At 38.0% G+C, this 24,922-nt stretch overlaps 1 protein-coding gene and 1 long non-coding RNA gene across 51 annotated transcripts in view; one reads left to right on the top strand and one right to left on the bottom strand.

Moving 5' to 3' along the window:
* Window positions 1–24,922, bottom strand: part of diaph2 (diaphanous-related formin 2) — a 716,224-nt gene that overhangs the window by 612,609 nt on the left and 78,693 nt on the right. The window lies entirely within an intron of this gene.
* Window positions 9,924–16,544, top strand: LOC147840881 (uncharacterized). The gene is made up of 3 exons (XR_015508047.2): window positions 9,924–11,688; window positions 12,351–14,274; window positions 14,405–16,544. It is a non-coding gene; the product is annotated as an uncharacterized LOC147840881 (long non-coding RNA).

Raw genomic sequence — 24,922 nt, 5'->3', positions numbered from 1 at the left:
GAAGTCTGTGCAGCCAAGGCCAAGTCTGTGCTTCTATGAAACACACAGCAATTTCATTTGCACCTGAACAGACGCTGTTCACGTACAAGAACAGGCGAATCAATGGAGGCATACAGCAAAGATGAAAAGATGAAAAAAAGATCATTTCAATGAATAACATTAGTCTTTTCGATTTCCTAGCGAGAAAAAAAAAAAATCAATGGTCATCCTGCCCTATAATGACGAAGCTCACCTTCGCATTACCGCCCAGTCCTTAGCCGCAGAGCTGAATCTTCCTCTACGAGTCGAAGCTGGCTGTGGAAGTAATGGGCACTCATCTAAAAACTGCCTTTGGTCTCACTTTCTAAGGCCAAAAACTCACTCCAGCAGAGGCTGAGCCTGCTCTCTCGCTGTTATCCAACTCTCTGTCATTTCATGCTTAATTCTCTTACTATTGAACTGGATAAAAAGTTCCCCTCACCTCCCCGTCTCTGCTTCTCAGCTCTGCGATGGAAAGGCGTGCGTTTTGGAGAACACGACAGAGAGAAAAACACACCTTTCAAATGCACGATTGCACGGCCAACTTAACCGCGTGCCATTCTGTATTAGGGTCTGGTGAAGAAGCAGTCTGTCTACAACACACACACACACATACACACATATGACACGCCAGCATCTGAGGTACAAACACACACACACGGCCCACTTCTCATGTGCTAGGAGAAAGAGGGAGGGTTTGGTATAATGAGCTTGTTCCATCACGACTCAGTGCCAAAGTCTCTCAGTGGCGCTGTCTGAGGAAAAGCAATGTGTGCCACGCTAACAGATGTGGACTCTCAGCACGCGCAAACACAAGACACACACTCCAGCACGCTTTCCCATGCATGAAGAGCAGCCCCTGGGACCTGACTGGACAGCACACATACACTGTTTCGTCCACCCGTGTCCATTCCACTCACACTCAAGAGCGCCAAGACACACAAACACACACACACTGCAGTAATGAAGCCTGCACCTAGTTGGCATGTTTGTCTGTGCGGTGAAAAGTCTCAGTGATGTGCGTGCTTGTGTACTTGTATAGAATAGAAGGCTGTGGATTTATGAGCTAAATCTTCAGCCCCCTATAAGTGCTAAATATTTAAATGAGGAAGGGGTGAATGGGGCTGTATCGATGTGGGGAGTCCGTGTGCTGTTGCCATGGGGACACAGAATGTCACTCAGCATTCCGAGTCCTCCAATTCTATGAGCTAATTCTACAAAATCCATGGACCACTAATTACTTTTATGAGGGACTGCAGAGGGTTTAGAGGAATAGGCCATGCAAAAACAATTCTGTTGTTATTCAGTCTTCCTCTTGTTGTGTTATATAATCATATGGCTTTCCAAGTTCTGTAAAACAAAATAGTGGGATAATGTGCTGAATCCTGACAGTTTTTTAAAATGAAAGTCAATGAGGATTGATGTCCGAAAACTCAAATATAATATAAATCGTTCATTTTCTTTTCGGCTTAGTCCCTTTAATAATCAGGGTTCGCCACAGCAGAATGAACCGCCAACTTATCCAGCATGTTCTACGCAGCAGATGCCCTTCCAACTGCAACCCATCAATGGGAAACACCCATACACTCTGAACAATTTAGCTTACCCAATTCACCTATAGCACATGTCTTTAGACTTGAAACCGAAGCACCCGGAGGAAACACATGGGGAAACCAAAGCACCCAGTGGAAACCCACACAAACACGGGGAGAACATGTAAACTCCACACAGAAATCCCAACTGAATCAGCCGGGGCTTAAACAAGCGACCTTCTTGTTGTGAGGTGATTATGCTACCCACTGCGCCACCGTGATACCGTTTGGCACACTTTGGGGCCATTAGTACCAATTGAGAATTGTGTCAACGCTACAGCCTACATGAGTATTATTGCTGATCATGTCCATCCCTTTATGGCCACAGTGTACTCATCTTCTGATGACTACTTCTAGCAGGATAAAGCACCATGTCATAAAGCATGAATCAACTCTGACTGGTATCTTGAACACATCGAGTTCACTGTATTAAATGGCCTCCACAGTCACCAGACCTAAATCCAAAAGAGCAACTTTAGGTTGTGGTGGAACGTGAGATTCGCATCAAGGATGTGCAGCCGACAAATCTGCAGCAACTCCATGATGATATCATGTCAATATGGACCAAAACCTCTGAGGAATATTACCAGTACCTTGTTGAATCTTTGCCACAAATGATTAAGGCAGTTCTAAAGGCAAAAGGAGGTACAACGCAGTACTAGTAAGGTGTACCTAACAAAGTGGCCGGTGAGTGTATAATATAATATAATATAATATAATATAATATAATATAATATAATATAATATAATATAATATAATATAATATGTTTGGAAACGAACTGAAGAAATCGGGAACAAAACTGTTTAATTATAGTTTGTTTTTAATATATAAAAATTTTAAAACTCAATGTTCCAACTCGAAATGATTCAGCATGATATAAATGGTCACAAATGATGACAGTTTTCATTTTTGGTTAAACATTCCCTTTATGCCCTGCAGCACTACAGCACAAAAATGCATTTAAATATTGTAATTGCGAGTCTACAGTGCTGTTACTGAAAAGCAAGGTGTGCGGCCAATATTTTAATATCAACAATGAACTTGAACAGAAAAAAACATGTATTTTTATGTATTTATTTAAATGAGTAATACTTAATGTTTTTTGTCGAAATGTTTCAACATGATAACACTGGTCGCAAATGATGACAGTTTTCATTTTTGGTTAAACCATTCCTTTATGACCTGCAGCACTTTCATTTAAAAAAAAATGCATTTAAACACTGTAATTTGCAGCTTGCCTTTTTCCCTTTTACAATATGCCATGGTGTCTCATTCGAGACATTATACCCTCCGGTGCCACTCTGTTTACCTCCCTTACACCCAATAAACAAATGTTATCCTGCCCACGCAATCATCTCCACAGTAATGCAACCACTAAATTATTAAGTCTGAGTTCCAGTGGCCTCACCTTATCCAATCACATGAATGCAATATATAATTCAGCAAGATGTGCTGCAGTTCTCTCATTATGACTTGCGGTATGATTTCATGCCAGTTTCTGCAATGTTTTTCCAATAGTCATCAGGATATATTAATACAGTGTCTTTGACAGTGAGATGTATTCATTACCAGTGGACATGACAACAGGAAGATGCTGGTTGTAGCCGGTTATTTGAGAGGTAAAGTCAGTCCCTCTCCAAATGCCGGACCTCATTAAGAGGCACACACAGAAGCACACACACATACACACACAAGTGCTGATGCAAAACAGAACTCAACACGGAAATCTGGTTGAAGAAGATTATTATTGTGCCCATAATTAGCCACATAAACAGTTGATCAGAAAGCTAGAGAGAGAAAAGACAATGTAGTTTAGCTTTTTTGAATTTCTGAAGAACTGACACATTCAGAAGATTCTCTTTATAGCCGCATGCATTAATTCTGCATACTGGAAATATCTGGAGAGAAAGGACTTCAATAAATCTACTCAATCAAAAACAACTTCTCAGCTATAAATGCTTCAACTGTACTTCAGATTACAGAAACAGTGGGGCAGGTTCATATATTAAACATTTATAAAATGTATACAAAACAATGCTTGTACAACAATAAAAACATGGGATGCTCCGATCCATTGGTCGGAAATTGGTATTGGCCGATAATCACAACTCAATCGGTACTCGTTGATCTCGTTGATTCTCGCTGAGAATGACTCGTTGTGAACCAACCGCAAGTGTTTGTTTATAAATTTACAAGCAGAGAAAAATACATATGCGGGCCCGGTGATGCACCAGCAGGGTTGGCTCGATACCATTAATTCATGCTACAACACTATACCAGCTAAAGAATCGTGATACCAAGTAGTATTGCGATACTGTAATTCATAAATCAAATCCATGAAATAAAATTGTCAGAAATATGTCAGAAACATATTTTATATGTTAAAATAGGCCTACTTAAATTGAAGTCATGATTCCATTATTATTGAAAAAAGTATTTGCATGTCACTTCACCAAAAATCTATTAGCTGGTTTTGTTTAATCTGTGGATAACTGACCAACAAAAAATACATTTAAAATAAAGATAAAATTTTACCAAATGAAATTTGCATTAATAATAAAATTTGCATTTTTTCAACCAAATTAGTCTTTATGAAGTGGTAAAAAATTCAGTTTCCAGTATATATATATATATATATATATATATATATATATATATATATATATATATATATATATATATATATATATATATTTTTTTTTTTTTTTTTTTTTTTTTTTTTTTTTGTTAGTTGCTTTTTTTAAGAGATAAATTGATTCAGGTTTGATTGAAGCATCAGAAAACATGCAGTAGGCTACCATAAAATGCGTGAATTCTACAGTTTGCAACCTTAAAGTGCTCCACAGACTATTCAAATAAAATGGTCTATTGTTGCACAAACGTGTGAGCATTTTAGTCACTTTTCCACATGCAACATTATGTATTGTAGATAGACCATTAATGACGATACAGTGGCACCGGCAGTATTTTGGAGCCATAGTATCACAATACTACCATAGTAACGTTAAACCTTGCATCTTTAATCAGCAGCGCTACAACATAAAAGTGACGTTTCCAAACTGTATTGTTAGTCATTTTTCTTACCATTTTTATGTTTTATCTATTTATTTTTTAAATCTGACCATTACATGTATGCAAAATCCTTAATTTATTCTCTTAGCCAAGGTGAGATCTCATACTTAAAGGGTAACTGTGCTTATGCAATGGCAAAGCTATATAAAGCTTGAAGCATCAGAATTGGTACCCGGTATCGGCCAATTATGACGAGGAATCAGTACTTGGTATCAGCTGCAAAAACCCTGATGGGAGAATCACTAATAAAAAAATTTCAAACCATTCAGAAAAAAACTGCAGTGTAATATCAAATACTAAAGCATAAGTCATGTTTTTGAGAACCAAATGAGCATTTTAGAATGATTTCTGAAGGATCATGTCCATCTCTGCACGTAAATGTATAACATTATAAAAACTACTATTCTTCTTTTCCATGACTTCAACAATATTTTTATTTTCCAGATATACTGTAAGTGCCGTATGTGCACACACGGACACAAATTGACACACACTTAACAAGCTGAATGCCTCTCTAGATGTTTTAAGCACTGAGTCAACAACACTTTTCAGTTAAGAGAGTTCACATAGTTCAGAAAGCCTATTACCAAGCGCTGTACTTATTTCCATGCCTTCTATAACACGGTTCACTGCATCTCCTGTGCTTGATTTACTTGATGTTTGGCGGCAGTAGCCAAGAAGGCAGAGGAGTGAGAACTACCCAGAAGGTCATTGGTTCAATCCCCTGAGCTGGCAGTGCGCAAGTCAGCTGACCTACCCAGGAGCCATTCCGTCATTGTTCCATAGTACTACTGGCCTTGTGTTGACCCCGCTCTCTTTGAGCACGAATGAATGTGTACTGGGTTTATATCACGCTCAGCATAAAGGCTTGTGAATTATGGGTCTGGAAGAAGAAGCAAAAAAATCAATGCAGACGTTCATGGCAAAGAAAAAAATCTTATTTAGGTTTATATAACTGCACCATCATGCAGGATCTCTCATCGCTCTACCGCCTGAATTCTGCTGGTGAGCAGTTTGCACAACAATGAACTGTGAACTGGGCAAGATTCGGCCCGTTTCCTGCCTGAAAGTCTTTTGTTCAATTATTTAAGAGAGAAATGGATGGGGGCATGGATGGAAAGTGTGGAGCAAGTGGGCAGGCACTGATTCTTTGTGTGTCCGTAGGGAAAGCAGTACATTAAGAAAGCTTTTCGGAAACAGGTTACAGTCGTGGATGACACAGAAAATTAAAACAAACATGGCTTATAGGAACACTTTAAAATACGCTCATATTACAACTCCCCTAGAGTTAAACAGTTGAGTTTACCCATTTTTGAATCCCCTCAGCCAATTTCCAAGTCTGGCAGGAGAACTTTTGGCTTAGCTTAGCAGAGATCATGAGATTTGATCACTAGCATTTTGATCAAAAATATGATCATTAGCGCCTGAAAAAACTTGCAACCATGGAGATGTTTGTGAGAGACAGTTCTACAGTGCATCCAGAAAGTATTCATAGCGCTGCACATTTTGTTTTATGTTACAGCCTTATTCCAAATTGGATTAAATTAATTTATTTCCTCAAAATTCGACACACAATAGTCCATGATTACAATGTGACATTTTTTTTTTAAATTGTTGCAAATTTATTAAAATAAAAAAAAAAAACTGAAAAATCAAATGTACATCAGTATTCACAGCCTTTGCTTAATACTTTGTTGATGCAACTTGGGCAGAAATTACAGCCTCAAGTCTTTCTGAATATAATGCCACAAGCTTGGCACACCTGTCTTTGGGAATTTTTTGCCCATTCCTCTTTGCAGTACCTCTTAAGCTCTATCAGGATGAATGAGAAGCGACAGAGTACAGCCATTTTCACATCTCTCCAGAGATGTTCAATAGGATTTAGTTCTGTGCTCTGGCTGGGCCATTAAAGGACATTCACAGAGTTGTTCTGAAGCCACTCCATTGATATTTTGGCGGTGTGGTTTGGGTCATTGTTCTGCTGTAAAATGAACCGTGGCCCCAGTCTGAGGTCAAGAGCGCTCTGAAGCAGGTTTTCATTCAGGATTTCTGTCCATCACTGCATTCATCTTTCCCTCTATCCTGCCTAGTCTTCCAGTTCCTGCTGCTAAAAACATTCCTATAGCATAATGCTGCCACCACCATGCTTCGCTGTATAGTGATGAATGGTGCCTGGTTTTCTCCAAAAGTAACGCCTGGCATTCACTGCAAAGTGTTCATTTTTAGTCTCATCAGACCAGAGAATTTAGTTTCTTATGATCTGGGGGTCTTTTAGGTATCTTTGGCAAATTCCAGGGGCCTCATGTATCAACGCTGCGTACGCACAAAAACTTTGCGTACGCCAGGTTTCACGCTCAGAATCACTCACGTTTGGATTTACTAACAATGAACTGAACGTGGGAATGTGCGCAGGTTCACGGCAGCTTTCTGGCAGGCGTACGCACATTTTTTGTGCGTGTCTGTTTTATTTCCATTGGCGACTCCTAGAGGCAGTTGTGTTAAATTGCACTTTACAAAGTGACTGAGCCTTGCAATGGCAGCTGTATGAGACGGGTTCATCGATCTAGCAGGTAAATAAGATTTCCATACCATACAGTTGAGCAGCTAAACATTAAAGCACAATTTGCAGCAGTCGCCTGTTTTCCCAATGTAATCTGAGCTATCTACTGCACGCACATTGCTATAAAGGCACCATCTGAAGATGAATTTGCATGCGTGAATCAGAAACATTTCCATTCAATAAATGTGCAAATAAAATATGATGCACAAAGTTATTGATGATTCCTACTTGTCTTTTTCGTGATAAATAGAAGGCAAAATCTGATTTGTAGCGGGGGAAAAAACAAGAAAGAGTTAATCAGACGCTGGATTCGAGCCGAGTTCATGCACGTGTCAGAACATGATGACATGCGTCTTAGGAGCGCGCCACTGAGACTGTTGCGAGTGCTGCAACATTTTACAGATATAAACCACTATTTCTTTTTTTAATGCACTCAGTGCGATGTTCAGACCCAACTGTGTTAACCGGATCAGCTAAACTCTCCCACTCTATTTTTTTTCTTTTGTTGTTAATTCCGGAGAACAAACTTGCAAATAACACCGCTTTTCTCCTGTCTGCCTCCGAAAGGAGCACCACCAATTCACATTCTGTTCAAAGTTTCTCTTCTTGCTTGCTTTTGCCTTTGCTTTTTCGTTGGGTTTTGCCATTAGCATAGTCATTAGCATATTCATACGGGGGAGGAGGCAGGGAGGGGTTTTGCGCTCGTGCATGTTGCGCTCAGTTTCACGTTCATTCAGATGTACAAAAGAATATGCGTGAGATTCGGCGTACGCAGTGTTTCATACATCTGAATTTTTTTCTGCGTACGCACATTTACAGGATTGTGCGTACGCAATGTTTTAGTAAGATTTCCACGCAAGTCTTCGTACATGAGGCCCCAGGTCCGTCTGGCCCCTCTACCATACAGGCCTGATTGGGGAATTGCTGCACAGATGGTTGTCCTTCTGTATGGTTCTCCTCTCTCCACAGAAGAACGATGGAGCTCAGACAGAGTGACCATAGGGTTATTGATCACCTCCCTGACTAAGGCCTTTCTCCCTCGATGACTTAGCTTATATGGCCGGCCAGCTCTAAGAAGAGTTTTGGTGGTTCCAAACATCTTCCACTAATGGCTGATGGAGGCCACTGTGCTCATAGGAATGTTCAGAACAGCAGAAAATTTTCTGTTCCCTTCCCCAGCCTTGTGCCTCGAGACAATCCTGTCACAGAGGTCTACAGACAATTCCTTTGTCTTCATGCTTGATTTGTGCTTTGACATGCAGTGTCAACCCTGGGGCCTTATATAGACAGGTGTAAGCCTTTTCAAATCATGTCCAATCAACTAAATTCACCACAGATGAACTCCAATTAAGCTGCTGAAACATCTTAAGAATAATCAGTGGAAACAGAATGTACTGGAGCTCAGTTTAGAGCAGGGATGTCAAACTCAATTCCTAGAGGGCAGAAGCCCTGCACAGTTTAGCTCCAACCCTGCTCCAACACACTTACCTGTAGGTTTCAAACAAGCCTAAAGGACTCAATTAGTTTGATCAGGTGTGTTTAATTAGGGTTGGAACTAAACTGTGCAGAGCTGCGGCCCTTTTGGAACTGAGTTTGACACTTGTGGTTTAGAGCTTCACGGCAAAGGCTTTGAATACTTCTGTACATGTAATTTTTCAGTATTTTTTATTTTTAATAAATTTGCAACAATTTCCAAAAAAAAAAAATTTTCATATTGTCAATATGGGGTATTGTGTATAGAATTTGGAGGAAATAAATTAACTTAATTTTGGATTAAGACTGTAACATAAAAAAATGTGGGTTAAGTAGAGCTAAGAATACTTTATTGATGCACTGCAGTTCTGAAATATTTTCAGACTCTTTAATATCATTGTGCCTGCAACAGCAAATTGCTAATGGTCTAATCCGATTCAATGATCTATGCTAAGTTAAGCTAAAAGTGCCCCCCACCAGATTTTTTAAGTCTATTTTCAAAAAAAGTGAAATGTTCCTTGAAGCCTTTCCTGACTCCCTCCTGCTAGTTCTTGCTGCACATCCATCACCAGGAAGGTGAAAAAAAGCTCTTTTCCAAAACTCTCTTCAGGATCCTACATTTTTTTGAATCTCCATAGCTGCTTTCTCCTTTACATTTGCCCCTCCCTTCTTTCTCGATCTCTAGGGAGCCAACTGTGTGCAACCAAACTCTAGTACTAGCTGACGGAGAGATGGTGCAACACAGGCTGGGCAATGTGGGACGTAGGGCTCCAAGCAGCACTTGTCTAGTGCACAAACCTTATCTACCTCAATTCCACCAATCCTCCCTCTCCTCTCCCCTCCACTCCCCTCCCCTTCGCCCCAGCATGGACACTGGGAGAAGTGCCGCCACATCACCTTACAATGCTTTTCATCACTCTGTGACAGCGTGTCAACTCCGTTCCCCGTCACCAGCACACCATACACACTGATGTTTGGCGTCCTCGGCTGTGCTCTGCTTCAAAACCCTGCAATGTGACATCTGGAGAACTTCACCTTGTGCATTCTCTGCTGCTTTCCTATCACACACACACACACATATTTCCATGCCAAACCTGTGTCCTCAAGACTGGTCACATGTGCCAGGGTGCGATAATGAATGGGTTGCACTGGGTATGGGTGACGGGCTGAAGTGTAGAGAAGGTGCGCGTATATGTGTGTGTGTGAGAGAGAGAGAGAAAGAGAGAGAGAGATCCCCCTATCCTCCACAGACCACATGTCAACAGCAGCCTCCGAATATGAGTGACTGGCTGTCAATGTCAAGCCGAAATACCTGCTTCCAAAACAACCTCACCCTCTCCCACAATTACTGTTCCACATTATTCAGCCGCTCAAATCACTGACGTGCACAGGGAAAGAAAAACACTTTTTCCACCTCTCTGCATGACTGTATCTTACTTTCCTTTTCTCTATGTGTATCAAAAATGGCATGGTGCAACTAAAAATAAATGCATCATTTAAAATAGCAATATATTGAGCAACATAAAATACTATTAAAATAAATAAATAAACACTGTGTTGAGAAAAGAGCAAGGCAAATGCAAGGCAAAAGCAAGGCAAAGGTAAATGGCTGTACTTTTTTGGGGTAAAATGAATTAATTTCATTACTTTTTTCAAAGCATGACTAAAGACTTAAAATCTGAATTGCAGATGGTGAAAAACAGACGGCTTAGGGCTAAAAGCACCGCAAATACTACCTTTCTCCTCAAACATCAACCGAACTCAGACAATCTGGCATAATTTTAAAATGAATGAGTCATTTCGTACTGTGCCCCGTCTAGCAAAATCTGCCTTGACTGAACAAAAGTAGAAGTGAAAAGTGTGATTTAATGTGTCTGCCGAGCTATTCTCCGGGGATGAAATAGGTTTTGTCAGATACATGTGACCAAAAAGTAAGATAATCCAAAAATAAATAAATAAACTGTGATATTTTAAATGTGCCTAAGCTAAAGCTATGCATTGTCTGAATGTCTGGGGAATTTTCTATGCACTTCAATATATGAGCATGAAAGAAATGAATACCTTTATTCAACCAAGATAAATTAATAGATGAAAAGAAACAGAAAATGCATTCACAGCCTTACAAAAGATTTATATTTAAAAGAAAGGCTATTTTAAACGCTTAATTTATTTACATAGCCCTGAAAATAAATCATCAAAGCTTTCTCTATTGCAAAGGAATCAACATGACAACATAATGATGAAAACTGTTCAATGAGCACCAAATTAGGAAGGATTTCTGACAATCACGTGAAACTGAAAAATAAATCATTTAAATTTGAACATATAGGAAATTTCCCCCACAGTCCAAAGACATGCGTTAAAAGTGAACTGGGTGTACTAAATTGGCCATAGTGTGTAAGTGTGAGAGGGTATGGATGTTTTCCAAAGCTGGCTTGCAGCTGAAAGGACTGCAAAGGAAAGCATTTGCTGTGTAAAACATATGCCAGAATAGTTGATGGTTCATTCCTCTGTGGTGACCCCTGATAAATAAAGGGACTAAGCTAAAGGAAAAATTTAAAAAGGTAATCAATTTATTTACTTATTCATTTGCAGATGTTGATTGTTTTATTTGGGGAGTGTTTTGTGGGTTGTTATAAAACGTAAAATGCCATTTCAAAAATAAAAATTCCATGACAAAAAAAAAAAAAGTAATCAATTGAATCACTCTCCTCTAAAACTCTTTATGTTAATCATTTAATAACATCTAATAATATCTAAAGCTAGATGCACTTTGTCTAACAGAAACCTGTTTAAAACAAGACGATTACATGATCCTAAATGAGTATTCATCTGAAGGATATCATTATAAATACAAGCTTCGTCTTAAAGGGAAAGGTGGAGGTGTTGGCATAATATATATAATAATTTTTACTCAGCGATCTGACTTCAAATATAATTCATTTGAAGTAATAGTGTTGTATATTTCAGTGTGCAATATAAACAAATAATAAATTAATGAAAACAGAATGATAAATATTTAGATTTTTATTCAAATGCTGGTATAGTTGGTGGTTCAATCATCTACGGTGACCCCTGAAAAATAAATGGACAAAGCCGAAGGAAAATGAACCAACAACATTCTTCAAAGGTAACAATCTAATTGATGTTCATCAAATACAAAATAAAGGTAATCAAAAGATAAAACTTGGATTACTGAACATTACATCACTCTCCTCTAAAACTCGTTTTGTTAACGGTTTGATAACCGATCTAAAGCTAGATTCACTTTGTCTAACAGAAACCTGGCTGAAACCAGACAATTACATGAGCCTAAATGAGTCTTTACCTGAAGGATATCATTATAAACACGAGCCTTGTCTTAAAGGGAAAGGTGGAGGCATTGGCATAATACATAGTAATATTTTTACTCAGCGATCTGACTTTGCTAGAGGCACTGTCAAACTAAAACCTGGTTAAAACCAGACAATCACATGACCTTAACCAAGTCTTCAACTGAATAATATCATTATAAACATGAACCTTGTCTTAAAGAGAAAGGTGGAGGCGTTGGCATATTATATAGTAATATTTTTACTCAGCGATCTGACTTTCAATATAATTAATTTGAAGTAATAGTGTTGTATATTTCAGTGTGCAATATAAACAAATTATAAATGAATGAAAACAGAAAATTGCTATTCCTAATATATTCTATTTTTTAATAAATATTTAGTTTTTTTAATCAAATAAAAATTTGCTAAATTTTCTTCCAAAATGTTTTTAGTTTATCTTTAATTAGTCCTTATATGATAATAACATAAGCCTCTGGTATGTCCTAATTAGATTTCTAGGTTAAAGCATGTGTGCCTAAGTGAAGGGACAGTGAGCAGATGCTTTCTGGAGAGCAATTAAATGGTGTTGCAGTCTCGTGGAATGCAATCAGGGAAATCGAATCTACAGGTATCCTCGGTGGAAAGAATGGGATTAATGCACAGGGCTGGCTCGACATTGCATGGCTGCTCTGCCAGCCGGGAGTGAGCTTGTTAAAGTTGATTTATTAGGTCTTGGTTTACACAAGCTTTCCCTGGCAATGCAAGGTCAACTGTAATGGCCCTCTGAATGTGAATAAATCTACAGCTAAACTAAAGCGCCGTCCTCCCTCTTTGTTTGCCTCTCTCGGGTACATCTGCCTGCTAAGACGTAACTTCGAGCTGATCGATCTCTCCTTATGCAGGCTTTTTATTTACATGATCATCCTACATTATGATATTGCATCGGAGTGCAAGAGAAAAGGAGAGGGAGACGATGACAAAAGGTTTCTTGTGTTGAACAACTGGAGGAGGCCACATTAACACACTTAGCAGATCGCTTTACCATGTTGAAAAGGAGGAAAACAAAAGACTCGCAACCTCATATGCCAGACTGACAGTTTATTTGCACTTTTCAAAAGAGAAATTTTTTATAAACACGAGAAAACAGTCCCCAAATCAGAGCTTTTTTTTCCTGTTCCTTTGTCACTTGCTCTATTACATATTGTGCATATCAAACATTCCCTACGAGGCACAAGGGAGCAAATTTATTTGTTTTTGGATGTGAGGCATATACAGGGGGGAAATCATTTCTTTCTTGTCGGCAGAAGTTGTTGATTCTGTTTTGACGCTGCTCCATCACGCCTGCCTGCCCCCTCCTGACATCCACGCACACAAACGGCAGATCATACGGAAGGGGATGTCAGGAGACAAGCATGATAACGGATGCCACACTCCCCACAATCGCACTTTCGGCACAACAAACGCGACTGCTGCGGACGAGCGAAGCACAGTCGCCGCTTTTTAGTCACAGCCCTTTCTACGAAACATTCCAGCTCGCTGTCTCAGCTTACGACCACATTTGTTGTTGCTTCTAACAAATGTCCTGTCTGCTTTGCAGCTTTTGTCTTCTCTCTGCGCTCCACTGGCTGTTTTCTTATTAAAGGAGTGCGTTCGCTAGGGACTGTGCTATTTCAGGGCCTTTCAACATTCCCAAAGCATGAAATCTGTGCGAAAGTATGATAAATCTTTCAAAGCCCTGCAGGCCGGAGATACACGACTGTCAATAAGAGAGAAGAAAAGTTGCAGAGGCTGTTAACAACCATGAGAGCCCAGAGTTGAGGCGGGCCGTCAGACTGAGGTGGATGGGTGATGACTGCTGTCCACCCCGCTGTGTGGGGTGACCGGTGGAGGGGCTGGTGCCGGGCCGAGCCCTTAGCTTTCAGCTTCACTGCCTTCGGCTAGTTAATGCTGCCTGGAGCCTAAACTGACTGCAACAGCACCAACCCTGTCCACACTCACCAAACCTCACTGCTCCTTACTGGGCATCTCATCATATGCCCTCAGACAAGGAAAAAAAAAAAAAGCCAAAGTCCATCACTGCTGCATAGAAGAGACGTGCCTGACAGGCTATGCTCAGAAACACATTGCTGAAAGCAGACAGGCTAACAAACATGGCCCAAACTAATCTACAAACCCACAATAAAATTTAATAAATGCAAATTTCTGTCTCTAAATCATTTTTAGAAGCACCAATGCCATATACAGTATATTATATGATGATATATAATAGAAAAAATTGAATGAAGGCTCAAAATCTACAAATCCACAATAACATTAAATAAATGCAAATTTCTGTCTCGAAATCATTTTTAGAAGCACCAATGCCATATACAGTATATTATATGATGATATATAATAGAAAAAATTGAATGAAGGTTCTATGCACAGCTAGAGTTTTACAGCCAACGATAAACTTCTGGTGAAAGCTTAATGTGAAGCTTAATTTTCAATTTCACCAGGTTGTTTTTACAGCATCGATGTTGTAATGTAATTACAATACATTCAGTTAACTAGACTTAAGCATTTATTTAGTTGTTCAAGCGTAAAATGAGATGAAAGACTGTTATAATCACTAGTGCTGTCAGTAGCAACAGGCTAGTGCAGAAATTCCATTGAAAATACTGTGGTAAAGATTTTAAAGACATGACGGTGGGGAATGGAATTTAATGCAGTGCTTCTTGTCCGATGTGAGACCCACTTCATATCGTATATCTTACAGGCAGTGAAGTGATTTTTAAAGAAATCAGATCTTAGGCGTGACAATTTTTTTATGGAAAGACAGTTCACTGGAAACCCTTGGGCTGCCTGGCTAAAAGTTTAAAGTCTGTGTGCCCATACAAATAATAATCTTTACAAACTTGTTTAAAAATGTATCATTTTCTTATTAAAAAAAAAAAACACTGACAATCACTGACAATTTTTTTTTATTAGATCAACTAGTCTAACACAACACACTTGTAAAGACCATTTCAATGTGGTCATGTCATTGGCCCATGAACATTTCCTGTTTGTTGTCACACTATTTCATAACTGTAACAAGAGGCAAACTCATGTTTTAATGTTAAAACTAATAACCAAATAATTTATCATTATGTGGACCTTTTTGGAGACACAGAAGTTATGAAAATTAAAACTGCAAAACAGAAACTACTTTAGCACCATTGTTACTGTATACGTTTCTCAAAATAGTCTATAGCTACCCGTAGATGTAATGGTTTGTATATTTTAAGGAGTGCAGTGTTTCCTCTAGGATGTTTTTCAGCTGTGGTGGCAGGTCTTTTACACAGATCTTTCAACCATCTATGGTGTTATTTTAATGACAAATGTCGTGAACGCAGTACTAAAAGTCGGAATCGCATTCATGTAATACCAGCATTCGAATCTCTTTGCTTGCACAAAACTTCTTGCAAGTCCTCAAATATACGCTGTTCAAGCACAGATTTACTTGTTTGCTCTCAAATAAACGCAGATGAACTGCAATTTAATGTGTTTATGTAACAAGAATGTCTCCAACATTTGCTAGGAATATTTATTAAAGTCTCCAAAAGATCTACAGAACAGCATTGATGCCTCCTGAAGTAAAACGGCCATAAACTCCAGCAAGATAAAGTCATTGTATGTGGAACTATAGACCTTTATCTATAAACAAGTATAATTATGGAAACTGTGTTCATCATAACTGAAAGATACATTGTGTTTGCTGGCCTCACGCATCATGTCCTGTCAGTCAATCAGCATATAACAGAGTTAAACAAGCTCTGTTACAGCAACAACTAAAGGTTTTGAATGAAAAGCTGTAATGTAGCCTTGCCAGAATTAATTTTAGTGTGGAAGAATGAATGTAGCGGAAACCATGGGCTGTACAATCTCCTTACCCCTAAACACAACCCAAACAAGAATAACAAAATAATTCATTCTTTTTGATTTATGATTTCCTCATAGGGACCAAAAAATGCTATTTACTGCTATTGATTGGTCCCCACAATGTAAGGAATACAAGGTACACACACAGGCACACAATTAAAACATTAGCCAGTCAATGCCAAGCACAAAAAATACACCATTAACTACACTTTCACCTTTGTCCGGTATTGAATAAAAGTTTCCTTACAATACTAACAAATTCAAAAGGCCATGAAAGGTCAATTTCATCTAAAGAATAGAAGGCAGCTTGTCAGATGTACGCACTGAGCATTTTTTTGTTGTTGTTTTTAAAAACACCGCTGGAAAGTTTGAGTGGAAAAAAAGCTGCTTCAACATTGATCTGTTAGATTGTGTCAATTAAAATAAACGCAAAGTTGGACAAACATCCCCCAAAAGAGCTTTTCACAGCATCTGTTCGGCACAGTCAGGATGTTAATAATAGCCAGGCTGACATACCCCAGTCTCCCTGCACCCGCTCCTTGGCCACAACTATTGTAGCAATGCGACGCTGCCGAGACCTACCGGTCAGATTAGCATTAATCTTTCAGCTAATATGCTAAGTTTAATTTTAGGAAATTAACTTTCGCCTACAGGACTCCTCAGAGCCAAAATAAATTACATGTCAAGCTCTAGCCGCCGGTCGTACCTAACTCTACAGCAAAGCTATCCGAAAGCTCATTGTGTATGTAAATGCCTCTAATTGGAGCTGGCAAGCGAGTGTAACGATGCAATTTTTGTAATGATTTCAGTTTCCTCTTGTGGAACATTTAACATGAAAAGACAAATGCGTAAAGCCTCACGTTTAATACAAAAGGAGTGGATAAAAACAGACGTTAATTGGTACTTCTAAAAATACAAACGATTAAGTACCTGAAGGTATTTAAATAAAAATAAATAAATAAACAGAAATCAATGTACTGCGTAATTTCGCCGAAAGGAAAACGGGAGACAGAATGGATGCTTTTGTCAGACAAGCGATCTATGATGAAATCCAATACCTTCCCGTTACAGTAAGTGGCCATAAGAAATCGTATCCTTGTGTTAATATCAGTTGGGTGCCAAGAGGTGCATAAAGCAGACTGCAGATGGGGGATATTTTCGACCTAATGCAATTAATAAATAACACTTTCAGCAAAGAGGTCATTAACACAAGTTACTGGACTGTTTCCTGCTCTTGTCAGAAGATCAGGCGAGTACACACTGTTTCGCTGAACACTTAATTATCAGGATTGGGAGGCTTCCTCGCAACTCAGCTGCAACTTTTTTTCCGACAGTTTTCCCCAGCTGATTACCCAGTCTCCCATTCTCATTCAACCCCAGTCATTTTTAACATGAACACAGCCAATTTCTTTCTTACTTCTGCAATTAAATGTGAAGTATTTTACTGATGAGCCGATGTGGGATTCAGCGAGCGTCACAAAGGGTGATTAGTATGTGCGCCTCGAGGGTTTAATTCCAAAGACAAATGCTTTAAAGCACCGTAAGCCAGGAACAGTCTATTGCTGTGATTAGGTAAGACGTCTGAGCGATCAAAACGAATTTATTGTGGACAAAGGTTAAAACTGATTTACACTCACTGGTCACTTTATTAGGTACACTTGTTCAACTACTCATTAACCAACTATCTAATCAGTCAGGTGGTCAGTGAAGTCCTCAGGATGACCTGCTGAAAATCAAAAGGAGGACCAGAATGGGAATGAAAGGTGATTTGGTTGATTTGGAAGGTTGTTGGTGCTTGACGGGATGGTCTGAATATTTCAGAATGGCTGATCCACTAGAATTTTCACGAACAGCCATCTCTAGGGCTTACAGAGAATGGTCTGAAAAGAAAAATCTACAGTGATCAGCTGTTCTAGGAGTAAAAATGCCTTGTCAGGACTCTGGAATGTGACTAAATGGTGACATTTTACTACCATTTATCCTGTCAGGGCAACAAAATTGTATCTGACATTGTGCCCATAGGTGAAGATGATGGGGGAAGGGGGTGTAAAGAAGCTGCACTGCTCCCCCAGATTTTGTCAGAGCTATGGATACAATTTTTTTTTTTTAATAGTCTCATTTTTTTGTATTATATTATTTGAATGTGTACATTAAGACCGGATAATTAATTAAATAAATAAAAACATTAGAATTAATTTAATAATTATAATATATGTTTAAAAAAACTCAAAATACTCAAGACTGAAACAGCTGATTGTAATGTCTTTAATAAATGAATTCCCACAGTTTGGCCAGCAAAAATATCAAAAGTTTCTTTTTTAAAACATTTAACATACTATAAGGTAATCTCACTAAAAAAAACAATTATATTGGGTATAAATAATTGAAAAAGTAGAAAATATAGTATATGGTGCATAAAAACTAAATCACAACTCATGATCCCCCATCAGAACTCATGGTTTCCAGGCAAAATGTGAAAATCTGCCTATGATTTTGCCTGTGCCATTGCAATTTGCCAAACTTTGATCATATTCTGTTTGTGCATGAGATACATTGCCAAACATATCAAAAGTGGAACAAAACAGCCCTACATGGACCATTTATCAGCTATGTTTAAACAAAAAAAAAAAAAAACAAGTCAATGCATTTCATTGGAACAGTTGTTTAAATGATCAATAAACAGGGCTATGAAACCCATTGAGAAGCATCCAATTTTGTAACAGAGCTCTTCAATACAAACCACAAATTAAACACCTCTATTCTCCACAACACTCTCCAACAATGATCAGGTTAGAAGGCTTTTCGTTCACTATGATGAAAATGACCATACTATTACTTTAGTACCAAATAATGGAGACCACTGGCAAAAATGGCTACTGTAGACCATTGAGAAGTGTGCTATACTAGATCAACAGAAAACTAAACATGCATTTTACATGGGCTCATCAAAAATCATAGAATAGAAGATGGGGAAAACTGCATTATTTTATGCATTTGGATTTGCTCTTCAGTGTTATTTTCACTTACAGCTTTGAAAATTAAACCACACTAAACTGAATTAACTAAACTGAACTGAGTTTAAATTTACTATAATCTTCTATGTTAAGCTGCTTTGACACAATCTACAATGGTAAATATACAAATAAAATTAAATTGAATTAAATTAAAATTAAAAATTCTGACTTGTCTGATGAGTCTTAATTTCTGCTGATGCTGGTGTCATGGATGCACAGCCGACATAATATTGCACATACATAATATAAACATGAACCAATGTCTCCAATGTCCTAAATTGAGTTATGAAACAAGCAGAAGGAAACATATCACTTGCATTTGCCCTCGTTTCCAAGAGTGCTTCCTAAAACTCAGCTCAAACTGTGGAAACTACATATGCTAGCTTAACATTGTCCGGAGGTTAAGAGCTGGGCGAGTGGAGGCTCAAAGGTCCACCCTGATCAATGTGCAAGTGGCAGCATGTAATGAGAGACCACGCCATGGGGACGGTGGCCACTCAAAGAGCAGGGCAATGTAACGTGATTTAGAAATTGTCTGCTGCCACAAGGTCCCCATCGTTTCCTGTTTCCACTGCACATCCCTAAGGCCTCATTCTGCAACACAACAGAAAATAAATATCGATTCAACAGGCCTCGACGGCGAAGTACAGCGAAATCAGAACATGCGAGACAGGAAAAAGCAGCAGAACATCACCGGAATGAGGAAAAACTGGAAGGTGAGCCAAAGAATCGACGTGGAGGCAAATTAAGAAATTAAGTACCATTTCACTGAAGGTACAGCTAAGGAAAGTTGGCTCATTTATTGAAGCAGACGTGCCCGTATTAAAATCGCACTTAATCAGCTTTCAGCAACGGTGTGTTGGGGATCTGCGAACAATGTGTCGAGCGGCTTTGCACCAATGGGAGCAGCTGTAATTTTCAGCAGCCCTTTTCTAACTTACAAGTAATGGGTTTATCTTTGCAGACTGCCCGTGATTGATACAAGCTCCCCAAATCTCCTTAGTTCCCTCTGACAGAGTTTAATAAATACAGGTCAGACGTTCTTCATATTCTTTTTTTGCTGTTAATTCTCTGACACTCGTCTAATAGGATTTACGCGCTGCTCATTTTAATTGTATTGGCGCGCACAACGAGTGTTTAAAACCCTCCTGTTTATCTCAGCCAACGTTCTCACATTCAAGCCCCATTCAGACCTGCTCTACCTGAAAGAACAGGTGCCAGTGCACTGCCTTGGGCTGCAAAGAGGCTAAAGAAGAACAGAAAGAATACTTCAATAGAAGTCAACAGGAAAAAAAAGTCCATAGAAACACACTCAAGGCAGTGCTTTGAGGATGACCTTCTACAGGAGTCCTGTAAATAGTTCCAAGAAATGTACTCTGAGGCTTGACAATGAGGCAATCATGTCATGTTGTTACGATCGTAGCAGTCATGCTATGTTGCGTTAAATCTTGTTAGCCCCTGCTAAAGGATTCTGAAGTGTATGTATATGCACTTCAAATAAATTTTAAATAAAACAAACAAATCATGCACTGAAAAAAACACGCCAAAAAATAATAAATACATAAAATTATAAATATTAAATAAAAGAAAACAGATTTGTTTAGAAGACAGTGGCAACATTCCCTAGGTAAATGTGGTTTCCACGCATTAAATGGTCACACTTTACAATAAGGTTTATTAGTTAATCCATTTACTAACATGAACTATATATAAACAACACTCATACAGCATTTATTAATCATAATTGAACATTCTACATTGTAAAAGCGCTATACAAATAAAGCTGAATTGAATTGAATTGAATTTACTAATGCATTATTAACATCCAAGTTCATGGGTGTTTACATTAGTTCATGCACCGTGAATTAAACTAACAATTAATGACTAATTATCAACTAACATGAACAAATACTGTAGTAAATGTTTTGTTCATTGTTTGTTTATGTTAGTAAATGCATTAACTAACATTAAGTAAAACAACCTTATTGTAATGTTACCCATTAAATTATTAAAATTTATACGACATTTAGTTGTATTTACTTTCAGTAGTTATAGTTTTTTCAACCGTATTAATGTGGATATTGTATATAATTCATTAATTTCAGGGCAAAAAAGGCAATAAACAATATCTATTATAAAAAATTACTATTATAAATTTACTATGATTTACAAAAAAAACACCAAGTAAAATGTACTCAGGGTAATAAAATGCCACACATATTCTTGTTGGTCATGTTAAGTATATGATTATAAATGATGTAAATTGCAAATGCGCCACTAGCTTTTACTTTTAATCTATAAACTGTATAATATAAAAAAATATTAAATCTTAATATGATAATTAGAATAATCCCATATTATCCTGCCTATTTTAATAAGGGCTGATCAGAAATGTATGCTTCTTTCACATACATTTTCATTAATCACTTTTGTCAGTTGTATTTGATGCGGACACTAAAATGGAAAAACTGATTTCTTATTGTCTTGATTGTGTTCACTGGTAAACTCCTCAGCACTCACTGAGATCTTCTGAGGGTTCCAAATTTTAAAATGAAATCATTTGGTGGCAGAGCTTTTAGCTGCATAGCACCACAGTTATGGAATTCCAAGCCATTAGATATTTGTCAGGTGGACTATTTCCAATTGTAAATCCCAGGTCAAAACCTTTCTGTTCAGGACTAATTTTTAATAATTTTCTGGTTTAATATAATGGTTATTATTCTTCTGTCTATTTTATAATATACCTGTGACACATTGTAAGGTGTCGTTGAAAGGCACCTATAAATAAAATGTATTATTATTATTAATATTATTATTAATATTATTATTTTTATATTATTATTATTATTATTATTGATTGGGTATTCGGCTGCTAACAGAATTTTTCCATAATATAATAATATAATAAAGCAAATAAATGCAAAAGCAAAAGACGAAAAAGTTTGCTCTAGCTGCTTTAGTTACATCTGAATGGAGACTCGGTCATAAAAGAGTTCTCTTTGCTCTGCAGTGACCTACAGTAAATAAACAATCACCTTTAGAGATGACGGATGAGGCCTGATTGCCTCTTCGACGTTCAGTAAAACTGCAATCCTGTCCGAGTATCAAGTTAATTGGTGTCAGTACCCTCAAAAAGGGCTCTGTCAATCCAGAAATATCCAAGAGGGAGTCTTCTCTTTCCGTTCTTTAGTTATTACAAAAAACTTTCACAGAAAAAATTCCCATATGTAATGGAAGACTTGCACAATTTTTGATTTCAGCAGTGCTCTTCCTGACTTGCCTTTAATTTGGGGTTTATGCGTCAAACTTTTCGCGCTCCGGGGAATGCAGTGAAACATGGCTGGTGATATATTCTCATCATCGCAAACCATTGGCAAATGCCTCCTTAAATAAAAGGTGCAATAAATCAGTTTCAGTCTCGGACAAGACGAATGTGATGTGAGTGTGATGAAGGAACAGACCACTCTTAACTAACCCCGAGCCATTTACTGCGCTTTTCGAAGTTTAGTTCTCCAGATTGAGAGTAGCTAGTTTTAGGATCTGCCATTAAAATGAAAACCAATTTAAATCTTAGCACCATCGCCACATAATGCATTTAGTGGAGGGAAAAAAAAGATAAAAAGGAGATGTGATTCTTATTATCTAATTAATCCTAGCATGGCCCAAGGTTATTTAATTTGTTGAAAGATCATTAACAAGTCCTCATCCGGCAAATAAAATAATCAGGATCTTAATTTGCTCAAATCCAGGAAAGGATTCCAATAAACACAGGCAGGGTGATATTGAAGGCTGAAGATGGCCGTGGAGCTGACGGAATTAGGAAACACTAATAACAGAGAACTGTGGGCAACTTAATGGCTCCGACAACAGTGACAATCATTTACACATTGTGCCCACATGACGCCCCATAAACAGGGAAACAAAACATTAAGTTGTCAGGCTGAAATGATGGGTATTTAAGTGACTGAAACATGGTGTGAGGAAATTGTTTTTTTTGCCTGGGCGCTTTATGTTTGTCTATCACCGCAAACAAACACCCCCCAAAAAAGACAACTGTAATTCATCAAACTGAAATTAAAAACTAAAAAGAAAGTTAAAGTGGGGTAAATTGTTTAATGATTATCAGCTATGAGATAAGGTGATGATCTGGGAAGCGCAGGAGGAAATTAACCGAGTGTCCTCCAGAACAACACAGGGAACACTCAAGGACAGAGTAAAAATTTGCTACACAAGAATCATCTGAAGGCAAGAAAACAAATATCCAGCGGTTGTCAATTCACGCTCAAATGTAAAAAGTAAATGAAGCTTTCATTTGCACCTTCCCTTACTATCCGTAACGGCGTGATTACAGGGTGGAATGCATAAATCATTCTGGCAGATCCCGTCTAAGCTGCCGTGGACGTTTCCGGCACTCTGACCACTATATCCTTAACATCCATCAAATGCAGCCATTAAAAAACCAGCACATACAAAATCTGCTACTTAAAAAAAATCAATCTGTCCCGGCGATCGATTTCTTATGTTCCCGAAACCAGCGCTGAATCGATAGGTTGGCAGGGCAGCTTGAAGAATGTTATGGCTATCGCTATGGTAATTCTGAATCTTAAAGTCTACTTTATCTGCAGAACCTGCGACATCTGCAGCACCTGTCATCTGTTTTTTCACAGACCTTGAGAAACGACTCTCGCTTTCACATAAATCCCTGCATCTCCCACCCTTACTTTCTCATGGATAATGATACAACACAGAGATCACCTAATGGAAAAGGTTTTTTAGAAAAAAATAAAAGTGTATCTTAATCTTGAGCACATCTGAAATAAAAAATGGGCTTGTCCCAAAATGTGTATTGAAGAAAGGAACCACAAGTGAGATATAGGTTGTTTATAAAAAGGTCAAATGTTTGAAACGTTTTTTTTTTTATTTATTTTTTTTTTATCTAATTTAAATGGTCAATGGATCCAATTTCAATAGTGACCAGTAAATAAAAACGTCTCATTTAATGTCGGCATAACTCGGGGGAAATTTCAAACAACTTTTTTGATAATAAAGTCTCCTTCAGCAGAACTTTTTAAACACCACTTTGAAATCTATGCAGCAGGAATCCAGCACTGTCTGTCGCACATACAGATTTCACTACAGCATGCTCTGCATACGGAAAGTATCCTTGAACTGATAAAAAAAAAATAATAATGAATCAAGAAGACTTGCTTTCTGACCAAGATTACATCCCAAAATGTGCAAAGAGTGTTAACATTGAAAACAACTTTACACAAAGTTTCACATTGATAGATTTTAACTATTAAAATGATGTGCAATCAAATGAGAAAACAAGTGCCTTCATAATGCCAGTAGATTATTAACCTTGATTATTTGTTATCCACAAGGATGTACCCATTCATGGGTGACAAATATGCATGTTGAAAGACTTTTCACAATGAATCTAAAAATATATACATTAGCAGAGCTCATTACAGATTCCAAGACCACTGTAAAAGGGGTGGGGTTCGGAGTGTATTTCTAAGGTATTTTTAATGTGTGCTCAAGCTTCATCTGTATAAAAAGCATTATTTTTTTCATATATCTTTGATTATATGCAGCTACTCTGCTAACATGATGATGTCATATTTACTCCGAAAGGCCCACCCTCAAGTGGCTCTGATTGGTCAGCTAACATAAAGTGCTGTGATTCGCAGATTGATTCCACATCACCAGGGAAAGCATCACACCCCTACAAGCACACGCTTTTGCGCTGTGTAGACACTGTCAGTCAGAATAGCTGTTAGCCTTATTAGTTTGAGCCTAAATCTGAAAGAAAATGACACAGTAGACACATCTGAACCTCACACCTGCTCTCTAAAATAAAATCTAAAAAGTGTGTTTCACATATATTTGGGTTATAAACATGTAAGTAATATGAAATGTTCACATCTTTAGCAAGTTTGTTTTTTTAGATGTAGAACGCAGGGAAAGTGGC

The sequence above is a fragment of the Danio rerio genome, chromosome 14, assembly GCF_052040795.2.
Source record: "Danio rerio strain M-AB ecotype USA chromosome 14, GRCz13ab, whole genome shotgun sequence".
NCBI classification, from domain to species: Eukaryota; Metazoa; Chordata; class Actinopteri; order Cypriniformes; family Danionidae; genus Danio; species Danio rerio.
Note: the sequence above shows the minus strand (reverse complement) of the source record. Positions and strands in the feature narration are given on the sequence as shown.